At 46.2% G+C, this 13,573-nt stretch overlaps 1 protein-coding gene across 5 annotated transcripts in view; it reads left to right on the top strand.

The window, feature by feature from the left end:
• CSNK1G1 (casein kinase 1 gamma 1) overlaps positions 1-13,573 on the top strand; it is a 107,941-nt gene that overhangs the window by 17,846 nt on the left and 76,522 nt on the right. For 3 of the 5 annotated variants that reach the window (XR_003993302.1, XM_030498352.1, XM_030498349.1), the window contains exon 2: positions 2,736-2,842. The gene's annotated coding sequence lies outside the window, so the exon portion shown is untranslated. The remainder of the gene's footprint in view (positions 1-2,735; positions 2,843-13,573) is intronic. The other 2 variants (XM_030498353.1, XM_030498350.1) reach the window with 1 other exon arrangement.

Below are 13,573 nucleotides of genomic sequence, written 5' to 3'. Positions count from 1 at the left end.
TCGATGCCTGAAGGTGCTAATTAAACACCAAAAAGTTTAATTATCTGTCAAAAGTGGGAAGGGTCCCTCTTGCTGTTCTTGGTTTCAGATTGCCTCTTTCACTGTTATTCTGCTTTCTGCGGCTGCTCTTTCAGCTGCCTTAGCCTTCCCTTCACCAAGGGATGTGATCCCTGGACTCTGCATAATGTTAGGCTTTGGGCAGCGAGGCTTTCTGGCAAAGGAAAGACTGGAGCTCGTTACCATGATAAACTTGTGCTCCAACCGGGTTGTCCACATATTCTTGTGCCTTAACCATTGCTTTTTGTTGCTGTAAGAGGTGGCTTTCTGTTTCATGCCATTCTTGGTTCCTGGCTTCTCTGGTAAGTTTAACGTGTGCTGCAGTCAGGAGCTGAAGCCTTTTGTTACTTTGGGTTCCTCTGTGTTTTGCTTGAGCCATCTTAGTACCAGGCAGGATTTCTGGGTGAACCCAGCACCATCAGTGTGTGGCCAGCGGAAGGATGGAAGCTGAGCTCTGCTTTCTGAACCTAGGGTGCTGTGAAGACGCTGGAGCCCTGTCTGGGTGAACATGGGAGGAGTCATATTTGCTGTGCTGCAGCCAAAAGATCTGTTGGTAAATGTCTTGTGTGAGGTGGGGATGTTTTTTATTGCAGCCGCTGCCAGAAGCTGGCCAGCGGAGGGGGGTTCCTCATGTTCCACTTTTCCTCCTCCATACCATGCCTATCCTCTTGTTCTTCAAGCAGAGCCCAAGTAATATTTAGCCCCTGGTTCAAACCTGAACCTCAGGATAGCATGAGATGATTTACCTACTTTTATTCCTAGAATAAATCATTGTACTGTGGAGCGGGTTATAAATTGTATTCAGTTTAGCTTCCTTGTTTGGAGATGCCACTTCTTATTAGAGGTTGGTATTTATGTAAAGAAACTGAGGCAGTTTCTGGCCAATGAATCTAGTTTGGATTTTTTATGCACAGCTTTTGGTTTTTATTTCAAAGTTTTAACTGGAGTGTGTTCAAAGTGGCAAAAGAGCAAACTTCCCTGGGTTAAAGAGTGTTCTGTATTTCAATCTGTGGACTGTCATATTAATGGGATGCTCCTGCTCTTTGCCCAAGAGCACTTTTAGGGTTGCAATGTCAAGTAACTAAATAAAGCAGCAATCCCTCTCTCCCTCTGAATATAGGTGCTTGTGTTTTCCCTTTCTCGTAGGGCTTCGTTTGGGACAAGTTTGGCTGGTTCTTCCTGGCTGCAGCCTTTGACCTGGTCAAATAACTTGGGAGAACTTTAGCTTCAAATAGAACAACAGCTCACCTTAAATGCTTTGCAATAAACTTAATATTGGGGATATATTCGACTACTCAATGCCTTTTCATGGGTGTCAGTCACCACTTGTACGCTGGTGGTGTGCTCCTCACGGCAGTGGTTGGCTTTATTCAGGAGCCGGTGCTGGGTAATTGTAGACAAGCTGTAGTTAATGACAGCTCTCGTGAGTTCATGGAGATGTTTGAAGTCTCCTACAATGCCATTGAGCAATCCTCCTAGCTTCTTGAGGACAGAACTCATAAATGACATTGGGAGAACACGTATGTGACCTGGGCTGGGCTAACAACAAGCTTATGAAAGGATAGAGCAGAGGTAGAGCAAATTCCTGTGTGCTGCAGTCGAAGTGGCGCCTGTTGGCAGTGTGGTGATAGCGAGTTTGGTCTGTCTTGCACTTGGTGCTGGAGAAAGCAAACATCTCTCCAGTGCACGGTTTCCTTCTGCTGTGGCCAGGGTAAAGAAGGCCCGTTTTTCTCCTGTGTGCTTACAGAACGAGTAGTTTGAGAGCTTAGTGTGGAACTTAAACTTCTACCCTTGCTGTAACAGTCACGGAAATAAGTGGCACAGGCTTGGAATGCCTGTTCCGCACTGGGGAGCCTGCTTGCTTATAGCCTGTGTTAGAGCATCATCTGTAAGGGAGTCTTAACGTCGTATTTCAGCGTGTGGGAAGAACCCGTCTTTTAGATGATGGTCAGAGCTTCTCAGAACTTAGAGTTGCTTCTTAAAATTGTAATTTTTGTTAGAACAACCCACGTGTTTCCTACCGAAGGAAGTTAAATGCCCATGTTTTGAATGCAGAACAGTGTGTGTCTGGTCACCCTGGGCAGAGTTTTCCAGAAAGAGTTTCATTTTGGTTTGACCTTCACATCTCTGTTATAGCACATTCCCCTCGGAAATGGGTGCTTGGGCCCTGTTCTGCCCTGTGGGCTGTGTGCTCTGGAGGGTGTTATCTCAGGGGAAAAGCACACAAATGAAAAACCCCTTATGCTTCCTTCTGGCTAAAGTGCCTGGAAGCATCGCGGGAGGTGGAGCCAGCTCAGGGATGCTGCGTCATGAGAGTTCAGGTTTGGGAACCTGTTTCCCAGGGTGGGGAAACAGTTTACCAACAACTAAAATTACTGAAGAGTCAGAAACATCTGTATTTTAAGAAAACATCTTCTGAACTAAAACTCACGTGACCTTATTGCACAGCAAGCTTTTAGTTTGCCCTAACGTGGGGTAAGGAGAAATACTAGATCTTCCTATAAGAAGTGGTGTTTGGTTCCTCTTTATCCACAGTATACTTGGAAGCTGGCATATCAAACTGAAAACTGCAAACAGTGCTTTTTCCTTCTTTTTTTGGCAGAATAAAGCAAGATTAGAAGTTGCTTGTATGAACTGTTGTGCGGAGACTTTCTAAAACGTCCTTTCCTCTTTTCCAGATTCACCACAGATATGCCTGGCCGGCTGCTCTGGTGTTCCTGTGCCTCAGCACTTACTGCCCTGTGATTGCAGATAACAAACATAAGAAGTGAGTTACAAAACTGGGGTGAGTCTCATGTGGCTTTGATATTCTGGAGCATCTCAGCATGCAACTCAAAAACCAAATCCAGGGAAGACACTGTAAAAAACCTGTAACTTACAGCCAGGGTACATGAACTATCTGTCAAGCCTGTAGAAGGATGCTTAGAGACCTGAATGCAAGTTGTTGAATTCTTATTCCTTATTTCCATTTAATTTTCTTTTCCTCTCAATTTTGTCAGCATTTTTCATCTGAAGTAACTTCTCTGGGAAGTTACTCTCTGCATCCCTCACCTACTCTCCCTGGCTTTATTTTTAGAACATACATGTTGAGCTGAGAAGTAGGTAGCTGCAGTGCTGCTTGTCAGTGATGAATATCTGCAACAAGGAAATTGGGTAGGATTAAAGTCAGGGAGAGTACAGACTCTTCTGTGGTGAGCTGAAGCTTCTCTAAAAGAGCTTCAGCTCTTCGCCCAGTAGCAAAGTTAATGTGCTCTGTATATATGTACAGTTTGTTCCACTGTGACAAGTAAAATGCGGGCTAAATTCTGTTCTGTTACAACTGATCTATGAAATGAGCAGAAAACTCGAAAGTGAAGATGTTGGGAAAGTTTTCCTCTCTAGGACAGTGAAATCAAAAGGAATAACATTTGTAGGTGAGAGTGACTCATTCCAGTGTGGATACATACCTTGGTTTCATGGAATGGGCAAATGATAGAATTGTAGAATGCCAGATTGGAAGGGGTCTGATTAAGTGATGCTGATTAAGTAGTTAGGACATTAAATTTAGGGTCATAATTGTGCATCTTTGGAAATACTCTTTCTATGTTTGGACAAAATGATGTGACAAACCAAATTCTTTCTGAATTGTAGTTTCCACTTTGAATTTTGTATGTAGGAATCTTAATGAGCTCTAGCCTTTTGGTAATTTCAGTTGAGGGAGGGGACAGACAGACAATGATTTGACACTTTCAGTAGCTTCCAGCCTGGAGGAGAAATCTGCTTTCAGTTTTGCTTGATACTGTATCTCAAATTGTTTTTCAGCTTCATTTTTTTTTTTTAGCTTTACTTTTTTGGTGTCAGTATTAGGAGTGCCATTAACTGCTTGACAAGTCTTTGGTTTGAGCAGTCCAGACTGATGCAATACGGTGCTTTTAGTATCTTAGTATGAGTCCAATGGAGACTGTAGTCATCTGACTGTGCTTCATTTTGTGTTGTTTTGTCTTAAAGATAAGCCCCTGAGGTCTAAAGCTTTGTGATGTTGTGGAGGGTTTCTTCTGTGACTGAAATCACCCTCTTGTTTTTCTTTATCCCGCCTGTAAGATGTCTGGGATCTTGGGAACTCTTCTTTAACGCACCAAGCTATTTCCATGGGCTTTGGGATCGCAGTGTGCCTTTTTCGCCTGGGTGAAGCTTTTACCCAGCTCATGATGTCTCATTTGTTCCCCCCTCACTCACAGATGAGGATGTGGATTCTTAGCTCAGACTGCCGGGCAGCATGAATGCTAAGTGATATAATGAGGGGCCCTGCCTTCTACTGTGTTAAATACAAAAGATAAGTTGATAATGCATTACTGAAATCCCTTATCAATTCCGAGACACTGGAAAGTGGCGCTGTCTCAGCATGGATCTTGCTCCCAAGCTGCCTGTGCTGTATCCCCTTCCTGCCTGCTTTTATCCTTATGTTTATTTAAATTTGATATTTAAATGGTTTTCTCATTTCATGACTTCCGCTTGCCCATATTCCTGTAAGTGAGCACCCTGACTCATGGCATTACTTCTTCAAGGAGCATTTGTGCCTTCATCTGCGTGTTCCCTGCCACAGGATCCAAAAGCAGAAGTGCGCTGGCTTGACTTCTTCCCAGCTCCGGTGAAACCAGTGCTTCCACTCCTGCGTTTGTGCTGAGGAAACAGGCATTGTCCATGTGAGTGAGGAGTTAGCTCTTGACTCTGCCAGGTTGTCCTCCAGTGTGCTTGGTGAGCCATTTCCAACCTGAGGAGTCTGGCTTTAGGGCCAATTTTATTTTCCCTGGACAGCATAAATGAACAAGAGCAGCAGCGACCACTGGTTAAATGGTTAAATTCTTGACTTGGACAGTTACTCACCAAGTGATGTGTAGAAGCAGCTTTCTGTATAGTAGTAGATCGGGTCCATAGTGGTATAGGATAGACCTGGGCTGATGGTGGCTTGGGCAGGAGAACGCTGTGCTTCTAAGCGATTGGGGTTGACTGCAGAGAGGACTTGTCTAGATGGGACTGAAGGAAGCTAGCTAGGACCAAAGTCTTGGAGCCTATGTCAAACAAAGGGAGACAGCAGTGAAAGCTGGAGGTGCCTCCGCTGTTCTTTGGCTGCATGTTGAAAGCGGTCTTGATGATGTGTGGTAGCTAAATACCCTCCTGTACACAAAGCTTTCTAGTTGTATTAGTCATCCATCAGGCTTCTGGATTATTTAAGTGCAGAAGCTCTCCTCAAAGAGCAGCAATATCTATTTGTAGAAAGGTACATAATGTGAAGTGCAATTCCAGTGTGTTAGAGCTGTGCTGCTTTGAGATGTTCTCAGGAATGCTGCCTCTCCTGCTATGGGACTTCATGATCTGTAAAGCTGCTATTGAAGATCTGTAACCTTAGAAGGCATCTAGTTGGTCTAGGGACATGAATGGTGATAGTGTTGGAGCCCCTTCTCAACTTCCAAACACTGATAAGCCCCAAGGAAAAGGGGGCAGTGACCAAAAAGGGTGCTCCAAGGAAAAAAGTATTCTTCCACTAGGCATGGGGGAGCCCCTAACTTAAATAGTTAATGACCAAAACCATCTTCTATAACTCTTCAACTTGTACTGACTTGATTTAAATCTGAAAATGCCCAGAGCTGAGCTGGTCCATTTTTAAGCTGTAATTCATCTCTCTCTGCCTGTTTATGGAAAATCTTTGGGAAGGCACTAGCTAGGAAGTTAATTACAACACAGCATGATTGTATTCTCATAAACTTAAAGAAAATTCAAACCTTTGTGGCTTTTGTAGTGTGTATGGGCTCACTTCATCGTATTCTAACCCAAAACTGAACATGGGGTTTCATGTAATGTTTTTGATTCCCTGGCTGGCAGAACGCTGGGTCTTGCTTTTGCAGTCTGGCTTTTATGTAACTCATTGTTTTTGCTCAACTGTTGCAGAGTCTGTTTCCTTTAGCAACAGCCACCAGATGTTTAGCTGAACAAGACTTAATTCTTTAAAATTGACCTGCAAGAAATGTGTGAAGGCGAAGATGGGGGTGGAACAATTGTGTGTCAGTGTAATTTTCATTTCCTTGCTGAAACCCAGTGCAAGCTTTGCAGTTCCATCCAAGCCCTGATGGATCCTTGGGTGCTGCAGTACGCTCTGCGGCCTTCTCCAGGGGCTTTACTGTTTCTGTAAATGTGCTGTTGGAGGGGGGTGGGATTGAGCTGTCTTATGAGAATTAGCATTACTTGGGCAGTTAGCACTGTACGGGCTAAGTCTGTCTTTGTAGCAATAGGACAAGGGGTGATGGGTTTAAACTGAAACAGGGGAAGTTCAGGTTAGATAGAAGGAAGAAGCTCTTCCCTGTGAGGGTGCTGAGGCGCTGGCACAGGGTGCCCAGAGAAGCTGCGGCTGCCCCATCCCTGGCAGTGTTCAAGGCCAGCTTGGATGAGGCTTGAGCTCATGGGCCATGTGCCTGCTGGGTTCTACTGCAGTCACTGGCTGTTGTCATCCTTGCACAACAAGTTGAATTTGTTTCTCCTGTAAGTATGTGCTAGATAACTCCTTTCCAAAATGCTACCAAATTAGTTTGTTTACCAAATATCTGCCAATTTGGAAATTCACCGTTTCCCATCCTGTTTTCTCCTGGTGGGATAGGGAAGGAGGCTCTGCCTTGAAAACATGTGAGGGTGGAAGATGTGGCTACAGCTTCAGTGAAAGCTGTTGCTACGGCAGTTAACAGAGCTGAAACCCTTTATGTTCTTGGCATTCTGTTGTTATACCACAGGATATGGGAAGAGCTTCTAAAAATTAGCAGGAGTACGTGCATTTATTTTAAGGTGTTAGAAGAACCATAAATGTCCAATTGCGCATGAGTTCTTTAGCTGTTCATTTAGTGGAACAACAGTGTGTGACAACCTGCTGCTGCTGGAAAGGATGATACCATCTATCTGTACCTTTCTTCAGGCTATCTCTGAAGCTTTTCTTTAACCTCTCAGTAGGGATGCAGCTCAGAAACCTGATGGAAAGCTGTGCGCTTGTGGTGTTGGCTTGTGGAGAGCTCAAACAAGTGCCAGAGCCAGTGAAATGGAGAGACTTGAGGGTGTTGGATGGATGGAGGAACAGGAAGATGCTTTTTAGAGTAGCTAGATGTTATATGGGATAAACCATCTCATGCGTATGTATGAGGCATGGCTGTTGTGGTAACCTAGAGGCTACTCAGCTCTTCTAACCAGCTTATCTCTGTCTCCTTCAGCTGAATCACTCCCAAGGAGACATGTAAAGCCTGGCTTAGAATCCAACTCTGTCCTTCTTGTACCCAGGACACGGGCAGAGCAGGCAGCCAGGAACACGTCAGATTGAGGAGTAGGGAGGTGGTGGTATGCTCAGGCTATGCTCTGCCTGACCCATCCCTGCGGATACGGGTTATAAATCTCTCCTTTCCACCCAGCACCAGGCTTGGGAGTACTTGGACTCTGTGCTTCCCTTTGCTTGTCTGTCGTGTGCTTGCTGGTGCCAGGGTGCTGCTGGTACCGCTTGGGAAGCTCTCTCCTGCCTCACGGGCAGGGTGTTGCCCTGTAGTTGAAGATCTGTGACCCTGACCTATGGCTGCCAGCTCTGGGAGCCTCCTTTGGGCTGGAGTTGCCTAATTTCAGTTTTTAGCCCGTCTCAGCCTGGCTGCTAAACTACTAAGGCTGCACTAGCCTAGACTAATCATGGTCTGTTACATCCCTGGGGATGGGGTGGAGGAGTCTGAACCACTCTGTGATGTGGAAACAGCATTTCGGGCTTGTGGAGTGCTCTAGGGGAGTGGTGGAGCCATTTGGGGATTCACCTGAATGCAGCCACTAGGAAGCACATGGAAAGTGGAAAGAGAATGTTACCAGCATAAAGCGATGGCTGGCTGAGAAAGGTTTGCTTGCTGTTTACATCCCTTGGGCCATGAGAAATCTGGAGGTAAATGCTTAATTGTTTCACTTCTAAGGTTTTGGAGGTTTTTCTCATCACTTTGAACCCTCTTTGTGTGCTTCAGCACTTGCAGTTGATGGAATATTAAACATGTCACCATGTATCTGAGCTACTGTAAGATCAAAACCAGAAGCAGAGTACATATGGAGCTTTGACTCGCACCCAAACTCTGTGGTAGTGCTGTCGTAAATAGATCTGTGAAAGCTGTTTTTGAGCTGTGCATGGATGCTTCATCTCACTGATTGCTTTCTCGGGGAAAAAACCCCACCACCAGGAAAAGATGGATATCTGATCACCACATAGCTCAGGTATGTGCACATGAATTGGAAAAACTCATACAGTATCAATGACCTTTCCTTAAAACAACCAAAACCCACTGCTAACATGTACCTACCACAGGAATCTGGGGCATAATTCCTGTAAAAGGGCTGTCAAATCTCAATCCTTTTATTTCCTCAGCATGACAGTGTGTAAGAGGACAGAGGATATGTGGGTGGTGTCCCCTGTATTTGGTAGCATTTCAGGGGAAATCAAAAGGGTCCAAGCAGCAATTAAGTGAACTCTGATGTGGTTGAATCAGTGGTGAACGGTGGCTGCTGTAACCCAGCTGTGCTCAGATAAACCACTCCTGGAAGTGGCAGCTTCTGTTTCCTTTCAGAAATCCTTTGTTGTGAGAGGCCCTAGATCACGCTCTGCTACATTTGCACTTGTGCCCTGTGGAAGAAGAGCAGACAAGCTTGAGACAGGGGCTGGCCTACTTGCTCCCCAGCCAGCTGCTAGGTGATGGTAAGCCATTTCTAAAAGCAAATACCTGGTTGCTGTCAGCTTCTCTTCCTCAAGCAGCAGCAGCAGGTTTGCAGTGTTGTAGTAAATCACTTTAGAGAGTGCAGGTAATGTACTGAGGTCCCCAGGGGAGCCTGTGGCAGCTGTTGGACATCTGACTTGTGCTTTATAGACGTGGTCAATCGATGATCCATCACAAAGGTAGGCTGTCTCCATTTCCATGTGCAGCTTCACCTCGTCTGAGACACGTCCTGCAGAGGGATGATAGCCAGACCACCATGGTTGAGAGTTTATTTTCCACTTTAATGTTGAGGCTTCAGATGCTAGGAAGTCCGATTTTTAGCATTTCCTTTAAAAGGCAGCAGATGTCAGATTGTCCTCAGCATCCTTCTCTCCTAAACTTTCTTTTCCAGTGGAATGAGAATCAAGCCTGTACATTTTCTGTGACAAAAGAGCTCTTCCAGCTCTGGTTCTTTTGCATAGTGATGGAAATGTCACTTAGAAAAAGAAAAGACCTTTCTGATGTAGATGTCCAGGTTGGCCATGCTAAAACTGTATTGAGTTTCACTTTATTTGGGATTCTGTCTTTGGGGAAGTCGTGCTGGTCCTGTGAACAAGGATGCTGGTTAACCTCAAATGAGCTTTGAAGGTTGCAGCTCCAAGATGATGATGAGATGCCCCACTTGATGCACTGTTCTGTGAGCCGTGGGTACCAGAACTGGATGATCTTAAGGTCCTTTCCAAACCAAACCATTCTATGATTCTCCCATGGTTAGCAGGAAAGCCCTGCATTGGAAAACAAACAAACACTTCCTGGTTTAGATCATGATATTAAAACTAATAGGGTGGAATAAGGTGTTGTCTCTCTGCTTAACAAGATTAGTGCTTGTGAAATAAATGCTAAAGCTCAACGTGAAGAAATCTACCAGTCATAACTAGACCAAGGCCATGGGTTTGCAGGGCAAAGGAATGTTGTCAGGATGTGCTTTGCTTGGCTAATAAGCTCTGCAAGTACCTGTGTTGCATCTCTATTTTCAACTATAAACTTAACTCTGAAACTAGGTGAGTGTGAAAGAGTAGAACAAAGCTTTCTGCTCCAGCTTCAGGGACCAAGGACCTCCTGTGATCATCGCTCCTTGCTTGCTGTTTATTTCTTTGCTGGGCGTTGGCTTCAGTTTCTCCCTTTGCTACTGCAGGGGAAATCATGATGTGTCCTCTCATCTCTGCACCAAACTCAGATGAGTTGCCTTAATCTTATCACAGGGACTTGGTTTGAGTCTTGAGAAATCTTCGGGCTTCTTTCTGCAGTGTCACTGATTTTAAGTCATTATAGGATGGGAACTACAGTAATGTGGATCTGTACTGAGCTGTGTAGTGCGGTCAGCACATTGAAGGGAAGGGATGGGATCCAGAGGGACCTGGACAGGCTGGAGAGGTGGGACCATGTGAATCTTATGCAGTTTAACAAGGCAAAGGGCAAGGTCCTGCCCCTGGGTCAGGCCAATCGCCAGCACAAACACAGGCTGGGGGAGAGTGGATGGAGCAGCCCTGAGGAGAAGGACTTGGGGTGTTGGGTGATGAGAAGCTCCCCATGACCCAGCTTCAGTGTGCACTTGAGCCCAGAACCCCCCCGTGTGCTGGGCTGCACCCCCAGAGCGTGAGCAGCAGCTCAGGGAGGGGATCCTGCCCCTCTGCTGCGCTCTGGGGAGACCCCCCCTGCAGTCCTGATCCAGCTCTGGGGCAACAGCACAAGAGGGATGTGGAGCTGCTGGAGCGAGGCCAGAGGAGGCCCCGGAGCTGCTGTGAGGGCTGGAGCAGCTCTGCTCTGGAGCCAGGCTGAGAGAGCTGGGCTGGGGCAGCCTGGAGAAGAGAAGGCTCCTGAAGGGGAGCCCTTAGAGCAGCTCCAGTGCCTAAAGGGGCTCCAGGAAACCTGGAGAGGGGCTTTGGACAAGGGCCTGTAGGGACAGGACAAGGGGAATGGCTTTAACCTGCCAGAGGGGAGATTGAGATGAGCTCTGAGGCAGAAGCTCTTCCCTGTGAGGGTGCTGAGGTGCTGGCACAGACTTTTCCCAGAGAAGCTGTGGCTGCCCCATCCCTGGCAGTGTTCAAGGCCAGGTTGGACACAGGGGCTTGGAGCAACCTGCTCTAGTGGAAGGTGTCCCTGCCCGTGGCAGGGGTTGGAACTGGATGAGCTTTAAGGTCCCTTCTAACCCAAACCATGCTATAATTGTATGAAACACACGAATGGGTTAGAAGCTTGCAAAACAGGAGGAGTACCAACACAGCTAAGGCCAACACTTAAGTCTCATTCCTTGAGCAATGGAGCAAAATATTTCTTTTTGTTAACCACAAGACTTTACTCTGGTTTGTTCTAGGTGGTATTTTTAGTTTTAATGATACGTGCCTTGCCTTTCCTTCCTATTAGATTGCTGGTCTGCAAGTGGGTGGAAGATTTGTTTGTTTTGGTACAATATTCCTTTTACATAGGCATGTCTCAAGTTTACAGCAAACAGAGGAGCCAGGCTATGAACTGTGCAAAGTCCTTAAGATGAGGGAAGGGGGAGAAGGAGGAACAGTTGTCGTGTAAAATTACCTCTCCAAACCTGAAACATCTCTGAGCTTATTTTCTCTTCTAGCTTGCAGCCTCCTTAAGCTGACATTGCTCCATCAAATGCAACGTGAGTTTGAACACTTGTGTCAGTGCTGCTTGTTCCTGCTGCTTGATACTCAACATGTTGTGGGTTGGGCATTCAGTATCCTCATTTTAAGTGCTGGAGAACTTCAGGGATGATCCTCTTCTGGCACTGTGGAGTTCAAATCTAACTGGTTGTAACCAAACCAGCAAACCTAGCAGAGGTGTTCGCTTAGTGCCTGAGTACTGTTTCTTGACCTGAGAATTAAGCATCAGGTGGTGAGAAGGCGCTGAAATGCAGATAAAGGGTTATCAGTAATGTCAGTAGAAGCTGGCATGAAGTAAATCCACTGCCATGACCTTAGCACAGTGGTGTTACTGAGTACATCTGGCTTTGATAATGAAAAGAAGCATGCTGTGGAAGCTGGACGTGGCTTTGGAGCTATTGTTTGTGACTGAAAAATGGGGCTGCTTGGCAAGCTGCAGGCACCAAGTGGCCCTGCTGTGTGGGACAGGGTCTGGGCACTCAGTGGGAAGGGGACCCTGTTCTTGCCCATCTTCAGGCCTCCTTTTTGTGGAGGCAGAGAACACTCTGGTTTTCCATGGTGTGCAGGGAGTTTTTGGATTGCCGCATGTCCTTGCTGGCATTAACACCCTCTCGTGTGGTGAGGACGTTGGCCATCGCCTGGTGCAAGGGTGGGTTGATGTCTGGCTACCTCTGTTTGGTTGGGTACAGCCAAAAGAAACCTCCAGAGCTTATCTCAAGACTGTGGCTCTGAGAAACCAGAGTATTTGTTGCCACCTTACGCTGCTCGTGTCCCCCAGTCATGCCTCAGTGTGCTGGATGGTTTTACATGGGATGCCAGTGTGGAGAGGCTGCTTCTCCTGATGCTGCCCTACCTTACATAGCCTGTGGAGATCATCTCAGCAAGTGGTCCTGGTGATTTCTATAAAGAAGCTGCATCCTGTGAAGCATGGGTGGGAAAACGATGGGCATGGGATGGTGTTTGCTAATAAATCTGGAAGAAGCTAAAACACCCACCCATGTGAAGGCTTCCAGCGCATGAAGACCTTTGAGTCAACTTGCTGCCTTCAGATTTGAGGAAGAAAAAACCTCCAAAACCAACCAACAACAGAAACCTTCAAGTATTACATTTTTTTAGCTGTGTAGCTTCTTCTCTGGAGTCTCGATGGCTTCTGCTTGACTGTGTGCTGTGGGCTGGTTGTAGCAGCTACTTCCTTGCCACTCTGAGGAAATAACCAGGCACAAACATTGACTTTCTGTGAACAAACACAACTGCCTCGCTGTGTATTTTGGGATTACTGTGTCTAATGGCTCTGCCGAGGAAGTACAGGTTTTATGGAGCTGATCTTGCCACTCCAGGCACAAAACAAAGCAGTACCCCAGGCTGCACCTTGCACTGGGGAGGAGGCGGGTCATAGCTGCCAGCAGAAGGGCTGACCTTTGCTTTATTAAGAAATAAAAAGTTTAAATAAAAATTTAAAAAAGCAAGAGCCAGGCTTGTTTCACAAGGCTCCACAGAGCTCCTAAGCATCCTTTGGCTCTCCTGCAAGGGGGGTGAGCTTCACCAGTGGGTATTTTGCTTGGTCTGGAGGTAATTCTTGGCATCTTCTGGTTGCACAGGCCATCCAGATCAATCTTGTCTGACAGCTGAACTGCTTCTTAAGGATACGCAGTCGGGAGAGCCAAAACCAGGGAATTGTAAATCTCAGAGAGGAAGGAAAAGGTTGTTCTTTCTATGCCATAAGGATGCTACCCTGTAGAATGGGTGAAGGGGGGAGTATTGATGTTTGTTTTGGGGCTGTAGCACTGCTGCAGTGCTCACTTGATGAAGGTTTTATAATCCCATAACGGGAAGGGAAGACAAATCACTGCAGCAGGTTTCAGGCTTGGAGTGTAACTGCGCCTTAAATATTAAACTCTGTTAGTTTTTAACAGAAGTGAGCTATGGCAGTAAAAACCTTTCCTACAAAACATAGAGGGGTGGGAGAGAATGAGGCCATGGCAGGGAACTGGGGTGCTGGCAGTGCTCCTTCTTTGTAGCAGCTCTGAGACTTGTTTGCTTAGGCTGAAGCAATGTATTTATTATGCCCAAACAAGCAGGATTTATTACTTGGGAGTCCCAGTTCTTACCTTTTCA

The sequence above is a fragment of the Strigops habroptila genome, chromosome 9 (assembly GCF_004027225.2).
Source record: "Strigops habroptila isolate Jane chromosome 9, bStrHab1.2.pri, whole genome shotgun sequence".
In the NCBI taxonomy this organism is placed as follows: Eukaryota; Metazoa; Chordata; class Aves; order Psittaciformes; family Psittacidae; genus Strigops; species Strigops habroptila.
The sequence above is the reverse complement of the archived record's forward strand: the minus strand, read 5'-3'. Positions and strand labels throughout refer to the sequence as shown.